Here is a 19,592-nt window from a genome sequence, read left to right on the forward strand (position 1 = left end):
GGTGCCACTTGGGGTCCTAATTCAACAAACTGCTTGTGCTTGTAGCCAGCTTTAAACATTTCAGTAATCCCAGGAGAAAGTGTGCCTGGAAATCAGTGTGGGTGGGACAGCAGGGCAGCAGGGCTGGGCACAGGGATGTGGCCCTGGCTGAGTCTGTGCTCCTCAGGACTCATCCCTGCCCTCCCTGGCTGAGTTTGTGCTCCTCAGGACTCATCCCTGCCCTCCCTGCAGCTGCTGCTGTGGCTCTGCACAATTCCCAGAGGATGACAACGCCCAGTCCCAAATTTCTCTGGGATTTTTCCAAGTGCAAAGCAGCAGAGCAGGATCTGGGGCTCTCAGAGCATCCCTGGGTGTGCTGCTGGACAGCTCCCACCAGAGCTGAGCTCACCTGAGCACCCAGAGAGGGATGGATGTGCCGGAGCCAGCTCAGACCCCCACACTGCAATTCCCCAGGAAAACCCACCAGGAGCTGGGAGGAACACAGGAAATCCAGCTCAGGTGCTCCATGTGCTGTTTTGAAGGAATAATTCAATGGGATTTGACTGTCACTCTAAGTCATGAGTGAATACCTGATATTTTCAGAGCAAAATGAAGAAAATAGCATTGAGGCTGCTGTTCAGAAGTTATTTGAATAATAAAAAGTGTCCCCAAACCCACTGACAGGTACTTGCTATGTTGGTTTGGATTTTACACCACTGACAGAACCCTCCTCAGTCACCGTTTTCTTTTTTAACTGAACTCATCCCTTTGGGAACCTTACACAGGAAGTTGTTTTTCATCCCAAAATGGTTTTCCTCTATTCTGTACAAAGGCTGGGCAGATTTTGCAGGGTTGCCCATGGAGTCAGACCTGCAGCTTTGATGCATTTCCCTGCAGGAACTTTTTTTCCTCCCTCAAGATAAAAAGATGTAGAGCTATGCAGACTTTCCAAACAGTGATCAGGGAACATGCACAGCCAGTCAAATCAAATTCTGAGCTTGCTAACCTTGGCAGTGCCCCTTTCAATTAACTTTGCAGCCTGAAGATGCACAAACAAAAGGGTTTAAAGACTTTCCCTGAAGCAGCAGCATAGAGGAAGGAAAAAAAATCCCATCTTGAATTTTTCCTAATTTGGTAATTTTAATCTTGGGCATGAGAACTCATTGTCACTGTTCACTTGGAGCTTTTCCTTTGGCTCAAAGACAATGCAGAGGGTCAGGGCTGTGCTGATGAGTCTTGGGAAGGTGGGTGGAAGGGGGATAAAAATCCAAAGTGTCTCTTTTGTGCTGCTGCATGCAACACTACAGGCAAACAGCAAAACAGCTGCATTGTTAAGCTAAATGGCTGGATTTAATTAGCTCCTATATTTATTCCTTTCTTTTACACAGAGGTAAACCCTGTTCTTACAGAAGATGGAAAAGGAGACTCCTTTAATTATTTTGGAAGGGTTTTTTGTGGAACAAACCAGTTTCTACAAGAGGGAGAGGCTGCTGTAACTCTGCTGAACTAAATTCAGCTGTTGCAAGGTTTTCTCTCCCCTCTCAAGTTATTTTTTATTAATTAATGCTGCATCCTTCAAATAACAAAACCATTCCCGGTACCCATCTTACAACACACAAACTCTTTAGGAAAAAAGAGAAATTAAAAAATGAAACTCTTAGGAGCATGGAATTGTTGAAAACAGAAATCCCATAAGGCTCACCTGCTTTGTAGTTTTATTCCAAACTCTACTCCTGTCATTTTCCCATTCACTGAATTCAGTGAAACACCAAAGTTTTATGGCCCCAGAGTTCCCCTGGCTCAGAGTTTTATGTATAAATAAAGGAAAAACTAGTTTCACCTGGTTGTGCCTCAAGACTCAGGTGATGTTGATCTGTTTCAAACCAACTTTAACTTGCAGAATGCAAGCCAACTCCCAGAAGTGGCAGGGCTCTCAGTGACACTGTCACCATCGAGTTCTGCACCGCCCTCCGAGCAGCCTGGAACACAAACCCGGCTGCAAATATCAATATTCTGAATTCATGTTGGGGCACTGCTCCTGTTGAGGCTGGACCCCCGTGAATGCAGTGAAGCGGGCACGGGAGGCTCCCGTGGATGGAATGGAACACAACCAGCACAGTAATCTCGTTACTGGGAACGGGAGGTTAAACACCACTTCCTGCTATGCGCTAGCTGTTCAGGGCAGGATTGATGAAAAATATGCTAATAACGCCTGCTGAAAAGAATGGCTCGGTTCTTGTGGCTAATCTCCGCGGGTCCTAAGCGGCTTTTGTGCCTGGCTTTATCACATGCACACCGAGCACGAGCTCCGGGCCCATCTCCCGCCCGCCTCAAACCCAGGGCTGGGCTTTTCCTTCCTCCGCGGGGAGTTTACATGTCTACACAAATAAATGGAAATACAAAAATAACTGTGAATGCAAAGATAAATATCATTGTAAATATGGTTTTAAATAGAAATATATATATATTTAAATATAAACATAACAGTAAATATAAATATAAACAAAACAGTAAATATAAGTAATTTTTATATAAATATAACCATAAATATACATGCATTTTAAAATATAAATATAACTTTAAATATAACTGTAAATATAACTATAACAATAAGTATAACTATAAAATAGAAATATAGAACATATAAAAATATAAATATATATAAATAAATATTAATATATATAAATATATATATATATGTATAAATAATATAAATATATATATTTATATGTATATATATATATATATACACATATATACAGGCAGACAAATGAGCAGGGGCTGCTCCTCTGTGCCTTGCTCTGCCTCCCTCCCGAGGAGCTGCCAGGCCTGGGGTGGGCCAGGCACTGGTGGGCTCTGCTGGGCCAGGCTGGAGGCAGAGCTCAGACTGGACTCCAGGTGATGCCAAGAAGCCCCAAAGTTTCACACAGGACTTTTTATACAGATTTATTCTGCTTTTTATAGAGATTTATTCTGAGAAGGGAGAACTGGGCTGATCCATCCCCGTGTAAAGCTGCTCATAAATCATTACAGCTTCCATCTGGGGGAGAATAATTGGGCAAAGCTGGTAGTTAGAGCTGGACTTGAACTTGGGAACAAGGCTGGGAAGGGCACTGGGTGCTCACCACGACAGCAGCTGGGCTGGGTTCTGAGTCCTGGGCTGGGTTCTGAGTCCCTGGGCTGGGTTCTCAGTCCTGGGCTGGGTTCTAAGTCCCTGGGCTGGGTTCTGAGTCCCTGGGCTGGGTTCTCAGTCCCTGGGCTGGGTTCTCAGTCCCTGGGCTGGGTTCTCAGTCCTGGGCTGGGTTCTCAGTCCCAGGCTGATTTCAGCCCCTGGGCTGTTTGCAGTTTCTCAGGCCAGCAGCATCTCCCAGCAAGTGTCCCCTCAGCAGCAGGGACAGCCCTGGGGCAGGGATAGCCCTGGGGCAGGGACAGCACTCTCAGCCCCGGGTTTGTCCTGTGCATGGCCCACCCTCAGCTGGGGTCTGTCCTGCTTTCCTGCTCCCTCCATTCCCACAAACAGAGTGGGAATTCTCAATTCTCCCTTCAGTCTGCAAGGCAAGGCGGAGGGCTGGGTACGTTTGCTTCACACCAATTATTTTGGTGAGGTTGAGCTCTGAGGAGGGATGCTGGGATGGGCACTGGGAGCAGTGGGGTTTGTGCTGTGAGCTGCACAGAAGCTCTCGGGCCATGGCAGAACAGGACATTTATTTGTTCCCCAGTGCACAGAAGAATAATCCTTTTAGCAGCTCTGAGTTCCTCGTTTTACTGCATAACCCAGCTGCACTGTAAGGCACTTTTGTAAGTCACAGCAGAGGGAAAAAAGTGAAAGAGGTGTGATTTCAGGAAAAAAAAAATTAAATATAACTGATTGCTTAGCTCACTGTTGAGCTGCTTTGTTTCTCTGCACATCATGAGGGTGAGCAGTCATCAAATTATTGTGCTGTGTTTTCATGCAAATAAAATTCCCCAAGGAAAGAACATTTTAAAGAATCAGAAGCCAAGTGAAGTGCCAAGAATCCAGCTGCTGAGGGCTTGCATCACGTTATTGTCACCCTTCTCTCAGGAGCCTTCCCTGGTGTGGCTGTGAGCTGTGAGGAGCTGACACAGTGCTGGGCACGTGGGTAATTGCTGATGATTGCACTCCACACAAAGGCTGGGGCTGGAACCCAGCAGCAGAGCAGAGATCCCCACTGCAAGAAAAAATTATACAGCAGCTGCAGTGCTGTTCATGCAGGAGGGGATCATCAAAAGTCACTCAGCTCGTTTTGGGATGCCATCAGAGTCAGAGCCTGATACTTCAGGGGAATTCAAAATTCAAAATTCAATTGTGCCTGAAAAAAAATATAGATCAGTGGAAAAACCACTACAAGTTAAGATGCTTTATCAAACTTCCTGGGAGACAGAGTTGGAAAGTGGAACCTGTGCTGTTATTCTTAAGAGAGACTTTTAAATCTTTCCTTATTTCAATTACCTTCCTTGTTTGGAAGTGATTCCAGCTCCCAGAACAGGAGAATCGTGCTGGTGCAAGGCCTCCCTGGTGCATCTCTGCTCAGCCAGCCAGAGCAGCCCCGGGTTCCTGTCCCAGAGCAGCCCAGAATTCCTGTCCCTGAGCAGCCCAGAATTCCTGTCCCTGAGCAGCCCAGAATTCCTGTCCCTGAGCTCCTGTCCCAGAGCAGCCCAGAATTCCTGTCCCAGAGCAGCTCAGAATTCCTGTCCCAGAGCAGCTCAGAATTCCTGTCCCTGAGCAGCCCAGAATTCCTGTCCCAAAGCAGCTCAGAATTCCTGTCCCAAAGCAGCTCAGAATTCCTGTCCCAGAGCAGCCCCGGGTTCCTGTTCCAGAGCAGTCCAGAATTCCTGTCCCTGAGCTCCTGTCCCAGAGCAGCCCTGAGCTCCTGTCCCTGAGCTCCTGTCCCAGATTTGGCTCACCTGCCCAGGTGAGCTGCTGAGCGATGCACACACCTGAGCCTGCTCAGAGAGGTCACTTTGTCACTTACAGAGCTGGGGACAATACAGGGGTGCAATGTTGGCTCTTTTCTGGAGCCGGCTGGGGGTCAGTGGTGGCACCAAGGCCTCTGCCTTTGTCCCCAGCCTGTGACAGTCCCCTCAGCACCTCGGTCACTGCTAACACCTCTGGCATTTGCTGGCTGCTGCCCCTTCCCAAGTGTTATAGGTAAAAATGAAATATGCCCAATTCTAATAAAAACAGAAAGAATTTATTCACGACCGTGACACAGTCCCGACAGCCAACAATTACTAACTATATCCCTAACACCGAGGGACCCCAGTGCCAGAGCCTCACACCCTGTGCTGCTCAGCCTGCACAAACTCTGTATTTGGGGTTTTCCCGGTGCAGAGCCACCCCCTGTCCCGTATCTGAGGAAATTGGAGCTCTTTTGCTCTTTCCCAGAGCAAAGTGCAGCGGGCTGAGCACAGGCCAGCAGAAGCAGCAGTTTCACAGAGTGATCCCTGCCTGCTTGGAATTCGGGGCTATTGATCCCCCCGGAATGAATGGGGAGATTTCCCTGAGTCATCTCCCCGTTCTCTGACGTGGGAAGGAGCTGGGAGCAGGCTGGGGGAGCTCTGAAATGAAAATAGCAAATTCCACAGTTATGACTCCAGTAAAACTTACTCAGGCATTTAAATAACGGGACTTCCTACTGCCCAGATATCTTCCTTTCTGTGGGATTGTCTCAGGAAGGGATGGCATCAGGGATCATAAATTGTCTTTTGGCTTTTCAGCACTTTACAGGCTCCCATGCATCGCCAACAATAGGACTGGGGAATGACTCTTAACAGCTCATTAAGGCTGTTTTTGCCAAATGCAAATAATAAAAAGGCCTCTTAAGAGGCTGTCTCATTTTTATTCAGAAAAGGCTACTGCAGAATATAAAAAGATGCCATAAAATGGAAATGCAATAGAAGACCCGGTGCAGTTATCTTTGGGGTCCTTTGAAAGATTTCCAGGCTAACTTCAAATCTCATGGGCATTTCTGGGAGGATGGTTAATTCAGGAGGAAAATTAAGAAGGAAAAAAACCCAATCAGATAATGACACTGTGCTGGCAACACACAAGTATCTGGGGAGTGAGGGAGCAGAAATAAACAGGAACGAGTTATTCACAGACTTGCCTCACATTTGCCAGGTTTTTATACTCACAATTCACTTCTGCACTGGTCTGACTGCAGGTCTGGTGCTTCAGTGCTTTTGACCTTCCCACAGACAAAGAAAATGCACTTTGGCCATGCATGACACACAATTTGGTGTCTCCAGACAGGAAAGTGTCCCCACTCAGGTGCCAAGTGCTGGACTCGAGTTTCCTGGAGCAGTGCAAGCCTGGGCCATCCCAGTGCTCCTGTTGCTGCAGCTGCTACCCAAGTCACCTGTGACACTTTTGATATTTCTTCATTTTTCCTCCCCAGAAAGATGCAGGATTTTGGCTTGGTGACGTTATCACCTAATTTTTAGAGATGTTTTGTAGCTCCTCTAAATTTTCCTTCATTCCCTCATTCAGGGGACTGGAATATTCATTAATTTAAAGCCAGGCCTGCAGGCAGCCTGTGGTAAATGGGATATCTGAAGGTTGTTTTGGACACTGTAACATCCTGGTTTGTATGGACAGGAGCTTTGGATCCATCTCCTCCTGCTGTTAAATCCCAGTTTGTACCAAGAGCATGGAACAAAGATCCATGGATTTCAACTGAATAGGACAATTCCTCCTGTACAGCTTTAGAATGGCTCCATGAAAAAAAAAACAGAATGGAAATGCACTGACTGTCATTCTTATACTGCCACCGACTTACACAGGTGACCAATGGTGATGAATTTCTGAGATATTTCCTTCATCTCTGTCCCAGAAAGACTTTCTTATATTGTCTGGGAAAAAATCCTTCCCAAGATCTGAACAACTGCTTAACTACCAATGGTTTGAATGCTGGTAGATTTTCCTTATTTTTATTATAAGAATTGGGATTTATTATGTAGCAACAGCAGAAATCCCCCAGTAAGAGCCAAGCTGCTGTTGTGGGAATTGGGTCTGTTACCAGAATTGCCCAGAAAATCACTGAACACCCCCATGGGGAGCCTGCAGGATTAAGATTCTTCATCAATTTACTCCTCTCTCTTAAATCAAGTTGAAGAACTAATGTGAAAATTGGATCTGGTTACTTCTCTTGAGCAAGGCTTGAAAAATAAATGAAACATGAGGAAAATCCACTTGTAGAATTTGGACCAGGCATGATCCATCTCTGGGAATTATTCTTGGGCCAGTGCTGGCCCAGATTAACTCCTTCATCACCTTCCTGAGCACTTACCTCTGTCCAGCCTGAGCAGGGCCACACCTCAAAATCTGGGCAGGGTTTTCCTGAAACAGAAATGGGGAAGAAAAAAAAAACCAACACAAACCAAAACCAACTGAACAAATCCCAACCAGACAACCAAACAACAAAAAAGATGAGGAGAAACAATACAAACACTTTGGTTTGGGGTTTTCTCTGGGGTAGGACGCAGGGAAGGATCCCTGTCTGCTGCTGTGCCACACACAAGCTCCAACTGTGATTTATTGCACTTCTCACTTGGTCCTTCAGGGTGGAAGGAATGGGCAGACTTGACTTTTTAAAATGCAAATGAACCAGAACCTTGAAGGGCCTTGGAATATTTTCCTGACTTTCTGAAGTCCACAAAACCCATAAAAACGTGTCTCTGAGATTGTGTCATGATGGGAGCCCCCCAAGAAGCAGCACAATGCAGAACGGCCTGGAGCTGCTGAGGGCAGAAATGGAGACAGCTCTGAGCTGGGAGCTTCCCTCTGCTGTCCCTGTGATCCCACACTTACAGATCCCATGGATTCCATCCAGAGTGCTCCCCTGGCACTGTGCCCTCTGACCTGTGATCCCACACTTACAGATCCCATGGATTCCATCCAGAGTGCTCCCCTGGCACTGTGCCCTCTGAGGAGACAGGCACGAGGGTTAAACTGAGGAGCCCTGAGCTCTGAAAACTGCTGAGCTCCACCATCTGGGCTGCTCCATGGCAAGGAATATGCTTTATTGGCATGGCTTGGGGGTTTACAAGCAATCTTCTTGAAGTTTTAATGGTTGCTTGGGTGATTTATCCTGTCTCCAGAGTCAGCGCTGTTAGGAGGCACCCAGTTCTTGAGCTCTCGCTTTCCTTTATTATGAAAACCTTTAATCTTTCCTACATGTACCATAAATAACCCCATTATGGCCACACAGAGAAAATGGAACAGTCCCCATGTAAGTTTGGACTTTCTGCTTCACACTTTTATGAGCTGCTTTAACTTCACCAGGGGGATGCTTAATATACAGCAGCAGGACTTTGGAGTCTGAGGAGCAGCAAAGTGTCAAATTCAATTTTTGGCTTTGCAGCCACCAGGCCCGGCAGCATTTTCCAGGCTGGCGTGGACACAGGCACAGCTTCCTTCAGATCCTCAAGGGCATCTTGTGCTGCTTCTGCTTCTCCCAGGGGCTGCTCCAGCATGTTTGGTACCTCAGTATCTGGTACCTCAGGCTCATATTTGTCCCCGTGTTGTTGATGTCTGCTCTGTGTGGAAGGCAAAGGGGAGCCTTGGGCTGCACTGACAGAGTTAAACCAAAGGCACAAGGGCTGAGGTTCACAGCAGGAGAAACATTGCACTCAACATACCCCCTGCATGTACTTCAGACCAAATCCACAAAGCTGCAGGACCTGCAGCAGAAGGGAAGGTGGTGCTGGCCCTTGCTGTATCACCCTTTGTATCCTCATCCAGGAGAAACCAGGGAATAATAGCTCAGGCAGCAAACGCTCCAAAGCTCTGAGCTCCACATCAGGGCTGCCCTGTCCAGACCCATCAGGTGTGACTTTCTGCTCTGACTCACCTCTAAAGTGCAGGTGACAACGTTCACTGCTCTTTGGAAGCTCTGTGGAGAGAAAAACTCTGCATTAATGGTCAGCTCTAGTATTGCTATTTTTTTTTATTTTAGCTTTAGTGATTCTGCCCCAGGGGATTTTCTTTAACAAAACCTCGTCCTGGTTTGCCTTTGGGACTATGATTACCACACCCATGGGTGGAAAGCCTCCAAATCTCTGATAAGGAGGGAACAATTAAAGAATTCAGACTGATGCTTCATGCAAAAGGACGTTTAAATTAGCATGGAGCAGCAGAGCCTTGAGAGGAGGGATCTGTAATTGAAGTGAAGCTCTGAGTGCATCTCTTGAGCTAATTGCCATCTCAGAGATTGTAAAAGAGAGAGAGAGAGAGAAAAGGACTGCAGGGCAAATTACAACTTTGGAGTAGGGATGGACTAAAGTTAGAGGATGCATGTGAGAGTTATGCAGGGAATTTGCAAAGGGTTGGGCAGCGTTTTATGGAACATTTGCCCTTAAGTTTTAAATATGTCCTTGGCTGGCTAAGGGGGATGGGGAGTGCAGGCTCTGAGAGGCTTCTTTTGGACAGAGGACATTTGGTTTGAAATGAGATAGAAGAAACCCATAAGCCATAACAATAATACATTAAATTAGGCCATCATTTCCTTACTCACAGCAATCCTGATGCCTCAATGTGAAGACCAAAGGCAAGCCCCAGTCCCACCCACAATATTCCAGCTGTCCCTGGGAGCTGTCCCCCTTGCCCAGAGCACAGACATTGTCCCCAGGCAGGAGCAGGAGCCCAGAGCTGACAGAGCAGTGCCAAACTGGCAAACCCCACAAATAACAGCACAGAAAATCCCTGCTGGCTTCATCAGCACCAGCTCCTTTCTGTGGGAAGTGCATTAGTACACAACGTGGATGGGAATGCTCTATCAATATGTCCAGTAAGTTGTGCAGTTAAAATCTAATCATAAATCTATATGGCTGGAATTCCAGAGGTTCAGATTCTCAACCCAATCCACTTGCTTTCTGTCCCATTTTTTTTATCTTTTCTCACAAAGAGATAAATTTGGAAAATAAAGCACTTTTTTCCCCAAAAAATATTTTCAGCATCTAATACATTCAAAATCTGGGATTTGAAAAACTCCTGCAGCATGGAATAAACACCTCATATGAAACTAGGATTTTAGTTGTACTTTACTATTGCAATCACAAAAATGTGGATAATTTTCCCCATTGTGAAGCTCAGTAAGATCTGTGGGTGAAAAAGGGACATGTGATGTCAGTAGTAAACTCATTTTTTCCTTCACATGAAGTGATTCTGGTGAGGGAGGCTCCATGCACGACGCTCAGGCTGCAATCCTGCTGCATTTCCAGGCTGGGCAGCTGGCTCTGGAAGCAGCAGGAGTGACCCAGGCTGTGGGGGAAGAGAAAGCCAGCACAAAGGAATCACATCTGGGCGTGAGTGCATCCACAGGGAAGGGATCAATAACCAATCCCGCAAAACCAATTCCCTTCATTTGCATTAGTGGGGACACAGCCCCTTTTGGGGGTGAGCAAAGCAAGCCCCCAGGCCAGCCTGGTGCCGTGGCAGGGGGGCACTCGGGGCTCTGCTGCCCCCTTTGTGCTGCACTGCTGGCTGGGCAGAGCTCTCCCTCTCCTGCCTCACCCAAACTTCTCCCTCTCCACAAAGATTTGGCCTCCAGAGGCAATTTGCTGGGATAAAGGCAGATTATACAAGTTAGCAATATATTATCAGATGTTTCAGGTGCTCCTGCTATCACACAATCAGCTATCGACCCCAACAAGCTGATCCCACACACAAACGTGCCACAATCTCCCCAAAAGGTAGTGTTCCCCTTTGGGGCTGCCACCGGGCCCACCTGTGCCCCTGGCTGGGGCCACACAGTCTGGGAGAGCTGTTTGTTCAACTCTGCAGCATGTTCCCATCAGTCTGGGGCTGTTTCCCAATTTTGAAGATGGTGTGGGGAGGGGATTGGGAGCTGATGATAACGGGATGGAGGAGATTAGGCAGCTAAGCCATCCATTTTAGTTCCAGTGATCAAATTTCACAGTCTTTATCTGAAGCACTGCCCAGCTAACTCTTCAAGTCGGGGTAAAATGAGGGAGTGCAGCTATAACCAATAACTTAATGCCTGCTGATCACCACCACAAAATCACCATCTAGCCAAAGGTGCTGGGTCTTTGTGCTTCAGCTGCACAGTTTGATCTTATAAATGTTGATTCTTGTCGTCTGCAGAATTACTTATGGCACAAACTGATTGCAATCTCTCAAAAGCATCAGGCAGAGGGATGGGCTGTGTTAGATCTCTGCAGATACCAGCACCGGGCTCTGCTCTGGGGCAAACGAAATGCTCAAGGTTTGAATGGCAAATGCTGCACTGGAGCATTAGGCAGAAATTCCTTATCAAGAAGAGTTAAAAACCAGCTCAGAAGAATTGAAGTCGGTGTTGCCCAGACATTTTACAAGGAACTGTAAAAGCTTAATACTATGGGTGCAAAATGCTATGAAATACAATTAAATGTTATTAAGTTTTTTTATGGTAAGCGGGAACTTTTTCTTACAAATAGTTTTTAGCTAGCAGCTTTACTTGTTTGTCCTCAAAAGAAAGGTCTTTACATGTTGTATTTAAAACTGAAAATGCAGTGTTATACATATTAACATTCTTTGAAAGCTCCCAAGAGTTTTCCAGACCTCCCATAGGTACCCTGAGGGGAAAATCAAAACCACATATGGGGAAGTGTGGGGGTGAGAAGAGAAAGAAAAGTTAGTTCCACGTGGATTTTAATGCATCTGATCTCAGGAGGCTTTAAACAAACCCAAAAAAGTGCATTTTACAAGGTGAACACTGTATTGATTTGAGACTTTTATATCAGAAGGAGCTCAATTAATCTGATTCCAATTGAGTGACAAAACATCCCCACCTTTCAAAACCAGAGGCAACTGCCATAGCAACAAAACATAAATAACTTCACAGCAAAGCCCACCAGAACTAATGGTTATGGGTAAACTAATAACTAAAAAGCTAATGATGGGAATTGTTAAAAATAGAAAAGGTTTTATCTGAGGTCCCCAAAGTTTCTGAGGCGCTCACAGCAATATTTCTGTCCCAGGGAAGACTCCAGGTCACTTTTAAATACAGATGGTGATTTGATCTTTGTTGTTATTTTATTCTAATGATTACATGCTCTATAAACAGAACTAGACAAGTCACGTTTCTCATGAACTGCTGAAGTAATAAACAGGTTATTTGCATTAACCCTGCAGGACTGACTGTGGGGAGGAGCAATGCAATGAAGAGCTGGGGAGGGAAGGGAGAATTCCGTGCCAAACACACAGAGCTCAGGTCCCTGTGGCTCAGCAGCTGGCCTTGCCCAGGGCAGAGCTCACAGCAGCACTGCCCAGGGATTTCCATGGCACTGCCACCAGCTGTGCCCAGCTGGGACGCTGCCAGTGCTGCCCATTGGTGACCCAGAAACCTCTTCTCTGTTTGCTTGTGGAGGGAGAGAAGTGGGATCCGGGGTTCCTTTGGGAAGCTGGCCACAGGAGGTAAATGAGGCATCTCTGTATCTGAGTGCCCTCAGGTGCCACCCAAAATGGACAGGGATACTCAGGGTGACAGTCAAGAACTTTTATGCATATTTAAAATCTTTTATGCATATTTAAAATGCACATTAAAATCTAATTTTCAAAGGAGATTAGAATAACTAATTCCCATTATTTTGCTTTAAAGAAGCACCACAAACCAAGCCCATGAGAGCAGTAATTCCTGCCCAGTTTGTTTAGAAGGGATCACCAAGAATTTGGGCTGCAGGGCTACCTTGGCACTGCAGAAATGGCAGCAAGTGCCTGCCAAAGCACTGTCCCCTTCTCCAGGGACCTCAGTGCACATGTACAGAGACTCTCACCCACAGGGATGTGACCATGGATCTGCTGCTGGCCAGGCACCTGCTGAGCAGAACATGACTGAGACCTTCCCCACTTCCCTCAACAAGGAATTTCTGGAGCAGGAATGTTTTCTTATCAAGGGCAGCAGCAGCTTTCAGACAGGCAGACTCATGACTGCTGGATCAGATAAAGAGCCATGGAATTTATATGGTCCCCATTAGGGAGTAGCTGGATATGATGTGTCACAACAGCACGCTGGCCTTGGGAAACACTGAAACCTGCACATTTTCCTGCACCCAGGGGAAACTGAGGCAAAGGGAGCAGCCAGGTTGCTCCAGGTTGCCCAGGAAGTCTCCAGCTGAGGGAGGACGTGACACTGTGAGTGTCCTCAGCCAGCAGGTCCTTCCCTCTGCTCTTCTCTTGCCAGGTGAGCACGGTGGGGTTTCCACCAGCGCTGCTGGCTGGGAGCTGTGCAGAGCCCAGGGATGTCCCAGCTGAGGGACAGGGGCTGTCAGGGGGCTGCAAGGGGCCCCACGTGGCCCTCTCATGCCCTGTGGAGAAGCTGTGCTGGTACCCACACCACAGAGAGCTGACCATGGCTTTCAGCAGCCCAGGGCTGCAGGATGGGCTGCTCCTGCTCTGCTCCTGCTCTGCGTGCTCAGAGCTGCCCAGCTCCTGTCCCCTGGGACCTCAGGGCTCAGTGAGGACACCAGAGGGGTGGGCTGGGCTAGAGGCAGTGTCCTGACAGAACCCAGCACCCTCAGACACCACCAGCCCCTGGCCATCCCCAGCCCAGCTCTCAGCTTCCCCCTTCCCTCACCTCACACAGGGATGCTCCTGCACTGCAGCTGGAGCACCATGGGGATCTTGGTGTCCCCTCTGCACCCCAAACCTCTCTGAGGGACTGATGGAACCTCCAGGGAGCTCCTGCAGGGACATCCTGGCCTGACCCCACTGCTCTGCTGCTGCCACTGATGCCTTGAGAACCTGACCTAGAGCAGAGGCTGGATGGAGCTAAAGAATAAATTAGGGATTCATTAAAAGGATCTCCTCCATGGATCCACCTTGGGCAGCACAAGAGCCCAGCCAGGGCTGCCCCCAAGATGAACCAAAATGGTCACAAAACGAACCCAGGATGAACCAAAATGGTCCCAAAATGCACCCAAGATGAACCCAAATGGTCCCAAAATGCCCCCAAGATGAACCCAAATGGTCCCAAAATGCACGAGCGCTGCCGGGGTCTCTCCCTGGGCTCAGCTCTGCTCCATGTGCACATTGCAGTTCAGTGTCCAATCCCACTGCAGCCCCTGCAGTCCCACCCTGCTTGTTTTTCTCTCTGCAGCCCAGAGCTCACCATCCCAAATATGAACCCAGACCCACACACTAAAGCAGCACAGACCCTGAAACACAGAAAAGCCGAACCTGGGGCACCAGCAGCAGTCAGAAGGGGCTGTCCCCAGCCCTGGCCTGCCTGCTGTCCCTGTGGCTCAGCCAGGGGTGCCCACCCTGGCAGGTGAACCAGCCCTGTCTGTGCTGCAGCGACCACAATAACGGCCCGGGAGCAGCTGAGCCTGAGAAGAGCGAGCAGCAGCCCCCTGAGTTAACCCCAGAGCTTTGTGCTCACACAGAGATCTTATCTGCGCTCGGCAAAAGTCATTTTTGTGCGAGAGGAAGAGATAAGAGAATATGAAAAACAGCAGACCTGTATTTCCTCTGCTCATATTCGGATGTACAAGGCTTTAAAGTGTTAGAGGGCACTTTCTTAGCAGAGATTACAGAAGATACTGCCAGGCTAATCAAAGTTTAAGAAACAGGCTTGCTCAGGCAGCAAATTAAGAGTTCATAGACAGCTCTGACAAAGTTAAAATTATTCAGACTCTAACGAAAAATTGCCAAGAAGTAATTGCTTGGGTTTGGTCACACTAAGGAAAAGGGGCTATTGAATAAATGCAACTGTTGCTTTTTAATAGTCAAAGTGCATCCATACAGGGTGAGAACACACGTGCAACATGGATGTTGTAGATCCAGAGATAAACCCGGACCTTACATCTATAATCTCCACTTCATTTATTTTTTGAAAGGCAAATATCATGTTTATGTGATTTAAAAAGCCCAGAATGCTCCCCCTGAAAACTTATGAATCCTGTCTTTGTTCCAGGTGACTGTAACACTTCAGAATTAGCCAAACCATTTGGTGTGTGCGTGCGAGAGTGGCCAGTGAATTTTATTACAGCTACAAAACAGATTTTCGGGAGTCGCTGAGTAACTGTGAGCAGATGAAAGGGAACCAGCTGAGATCTGGGCACTGCAAATTGTTTCCCCATGATTAAACTATTTCATCCTCCGGGCTAACATCTCTGTACTTGTTTGGCAACAAGTGATAATGTTGGTGATAAAAATCCCTCCTGGATGAGCAGGGAAGGATGAGAACAGTTATTAGTGCCTTTTTTTGTGGTTGGTAATCGCTTCTTTTACAGGTATTTTCTAAAGTACAATGAAATATGATTAATTTAAATCATCAAAATAATAAAGATACTCACTGCTCTACTGCAGCTTTGCAGGAGCTGCTGATGAGATTCTAGAGTTCTGTCCAGGGAAAATGCTAAGAGCACTCTGTTGGTATTTAAAAAGTACAGTGTGTGGCTGTGTTCCAGTTTGGTTAATTATTTTTGATTCAATAATATTTTTTTGGCTTAATTTGAAATAATTAATGCAGATTTTATTTTATTTTATTTTATTTTGCTCACAGCAAAACCTACAGCCAGATACTAAATATCTGACTCTACAGAGGGAGAGAAATATAATTTATTGCCCAGGGTAAAATTTAATTAATGTGTTGAACAAATGTTGCTCATTGCTTTGTTTTTAACTTTTTTTACAGTGCTACATTTTGGGCAGAGCACTGCAAACCTGTGGGCCTGCTGTTCCAGGGTGAGTGCAGCCCAGAGCTGTGCATTCATGTTTTGATCAGGTCAGTGGGAATCTGAAGCATTCTGTAACTTTGCAATGAAATCACAGTCACAGGCGCTGTCACAGCCTGAATGTTGACCAGTACTTAAAATATGGTTTGAGCCATGTTTAAAGCATTAATGAATAAAGGCTTAATTATAAATTCCTAGTTCGTTTTCAGCCATCCAAATTTACAGTTAGGCTTCATTTGCATGAGTGTGAAAACTTTGAAATCACCAGTTTCAAGAAGCACAGATAATAAGCACAAAGATTTTTTTTGAGGCATTTAAAATCAGATAGAGATTAAAAAAAAAAAAAAAGAAATAATCACAGGAAGCTGATAGCAGTGGAGAATCACTGCTAGAGGAGTCTGAGCAGCTGGACTCCCAAATAAACCCCCCTGATGCCAGCATCCCTGTGGGAGCCTGTGAGGCTCCTGGGAAGCAGCCAGGGAAGGTTTCTGTGCAGCCCATTCAACAGCAGAACTTCTGCTCCTAAATGCTTTTCAAATACAGTTCATTTTCATGGCATGATCTTTAATGAAAAGTGCCTGCTGAGTGCAGTACAAACCATTTGGTGCCCCAGTGTCAGGGGAGGAAAAGAACAACATTCAGTAAAGCTGAAGGTTTTTATTATCACGTCGTAAATGAACAAATGGCATCTGTCAATACAAAGGAACTCATAGGGGGTATAGAAAGGAAGCTTAGTTATTACACTCAGGGTGTGCTGCTGAAGTGACAAACTGGAGTTTTATTAACATGCCAGTTATAGATCTCCTCTTCCTCCCCCACCAGCCCTTTTACCTCCCTCAATTTGGCCCGTCCCAGCACTGCTGTAAAACCAGCTTTGCTCAGACAGCGCTCGCCAGCTCCTGCTGGAAGTTGCAATCATCACCAGGAGCAATTAAAAACTGGGGGGCCCCGTGTTGGGAATTAAGACCCGGCCCCTTTTTGGGGAGAGCCAGCACATGGGATCAGGGAGTCTCCAGGAGCCCTGATCCCATCAGAGTTTTCTATCTGGCCAATAAACATCTCTGCACTGATAAATGACAAAGGTGTTTATGAGCTGCAGGAAATGTTTATACCAAATGGATCAAACCAGGGATGGGTTTGCTGCCAGCACAGGGGAGCTGGAGCTGCCGAGGGACGGGAGGGGAGGCTCAGGGGGTGGCAGCCTCGGCAGAGGTTTTACTGGAAGGTATGAAGGTTTTTCTCATAAAAGGGGTTGGTGGCCTGGAGCAGGTGTGGCAAACAGCAGTGCCCGGGGGCAGGGCAGCCCTGGGAGAAGGAAGTGGGGATGGAAGTGCCCCCTGTGCCCCGCTGGGACACCGAGCTGGGCTGCAGGGACACAGCAGGAGCGTTTCTGGGCCATGGAAAGGGGAAACCTGGGCTTCTCTTTGGAAAAATGCTACAATTAGACCTACAGTAGAGAGAAAAGAGCTTAGGAGGCCAGAGCGAAATCACACTGGCAGCCGTGCAAATACAGGATGTGGAGCATTTTTAATGGGAACAGGAAAATACCAGAATCACTTATGTGCTTCCCCAGCTTTTTCAAGTGCAGGGACCAGGTTGCATTTATGACCAGCGAGCATCAGAGCTGCATTTAAAGGGAGGCATGAAAGGAAGTGCCTCTCAGTTATGATGGTAACCAGCAATTCCAGCCAGACTTCCTTTACAAAGTGCCCAGAGCACCACGGCACTGCTGATGGGCTAAATGCAAGCAGGACTTTCATACCATGCCCAAAAGAAAGGATTCCATTCACTGAACCCAAATGACCAAATAGTGAAGCCAGGAAATTCAGAGGATGCACAAACAGGTCTAGATCAATTTGCAACTCAGACTGACCTTGTAAATGCAAGGCTCGCTGGTGCCTGGCAATGCTGGGATGGTTGTGCCCATCCTGGGCTGGCCTGGTGGATGTCCCCCTCCAAAGGAACATCTTTAGCCCCACTTTCTAACACCAGTAGTATCCCCTAGGTGTTTAGGGAACATTACAGTTCCCAAAGGATGTGCTGTCCTGCTGGGGATGAGGCACAAGCAGCCCCTGTTGCACCTCTGGCAATGAATTACAGCCCTGAGTGCTGGAGCAAACTTGTCACAAGTGGAAATTGTGCAGCCACTGAGCAGAGTGCCTGGGATAACACCTACTCATTATTTGTCACCTTCACCTCCTCATTCCACTTTGCTCCAATGTTACCAATGAAAATGTGTCACGAAAAGAGAAGTGCATCTCTCAGATAGGCTGTGATATTGAAGGAAAAAACCCCAAAATGTTTGATCACAGCCTTTTGGAGGCTAAGCCACGCTTTGCAGGGATCCTGCCCTCCGCTGCCAGCTCTGGGTGGGCACAGGGCCCTTTCACACCTGCAGGGACTCTGTCCCTGTGCCTTGTGCACTGCCTCTTGTCACACAGAGATTTATCAGAACCTCTGCACAAAAGCCACGTTTCCTTTCACCCACGGACAAATTAAAAAGCCTCTTTAAACCAGAATAACCTCAGGGATGTCACCTTTTGTAGGGGATGGCTTTATGTGGCCATTTCCTTCTGATGCAGACTCCTGCTTTTACAGCTTAATGAGAGCAGCCCCTCAGCTCCAGCTCTGCAGAGGGAGGGAACAAACCCGGGCACCTGGCTGGGCTGTCCTGGGGCTCCTCACCCCCCTGCCCTGGGAGCACACACTTGGCTGAGACAGGGAATAAACCTGACCTGTGCAAGGCACCAGAGCACTCCTTCAGCCCTGGGTGAGCACAGGGCATTTCAGAGCTTCCCAAAATATGATGCAGGAACCTTGCCTGAGTGACCCCCACCCTGCAGCAGTTCCACTGGGTTTCTGGAAAAGCAGCTACCTGCACCCTGCCAGGGATGCAGTGACACTCACGGAGAGAGGAACTTGCCTTCAGCACAGTTTTAACTCAAAATTATCATAAAATGCTGATGAACGAGATAAAGATAGCCCAGCTGTTCCAGCAACTTGCTTGGTTTTAGTTTTGCGTGATGGAGATGAAAGGGATTGTGTGTCTTTGGTACAGGGAACAAACTACAAGGCTTGTTTCAAATTTAAAACTGCCTTATAGTAATTTCTGTTGGTTGTGCTCATGCCCTTTTGGTTTTGCCCTCTGTAAGGGACTTACTTGCTGGGGAAATCTTACAGAAAGAGCAGTGAAAGGAACGAAGGTTTCCTGTGTATTTTACAGTTGGATACTTCACAGTCCAATAAAGACTGAACACATGAGAGCCCCTTCTGCAGCCTGGAAATAAAAATGCCCTTCTCTGATATCCAGCACTTCTCATGAAATGAATCACAATCTTTGAGACTTCTGCCTTCCCCTCAAATTCAGGTCAGACCAGGCAACAAATCTGAAAGAGTTGCTTGGGGTGAGCTGTCTACAGAGAGACAGACACCACGTTACCACACAGGGCTGAAGTGACAAACTGGAGTTTTTTATCCTCTCCTGCATAAATCACCACAAGAGCCTTTACATGAGCAGTTTGTAATTTATAAAGGTTTACTTTATGCCATGAGAACCGGAGGCTGAGATAGCAATACTGACTGTTCCTGGAGGTGCCACAAAAAGCTTCCTTTGCTGCTGTTCTGCCCCTGCTCCACAGTGGCTGGAGATGGTTAATGAGTTAATTACTGGGAATGAGATACCAGTCACGTAAAAGTTGCCTATTTTCTCTCTTAATGCAGATTTATACATAACATGCCAAAGCTCCTTTTGTAACTGATACACATGTGACACAGTCACATGAGCAGATGAAGCACAAAACTCTCCCCCCCAAATTGTCATGTACAAACAAAGGAAAAATCCATTCAGTTGAGAAGGGGGAAAAGCTTCAGCTGAGGGCTTTGGGGTTTTTTATTTTAACGAGAAAGTAATTTTTTGA

Source organism: Passer montanus, unplaced genomic scaffold, assembly GCF_014805655.1.
Source record: "Passer montanus isolate IOZ18808 unplaced genomic scaffold, ASM1480565v1 scaffold41, whole genome shotgun sequence".
In the NCBI taxonomy this organism is placed as follows: Eukaryota; Metazoa; Chordata; class Aves; order Passeriformes; family Passeridae; genus Passer; species Passer montanus.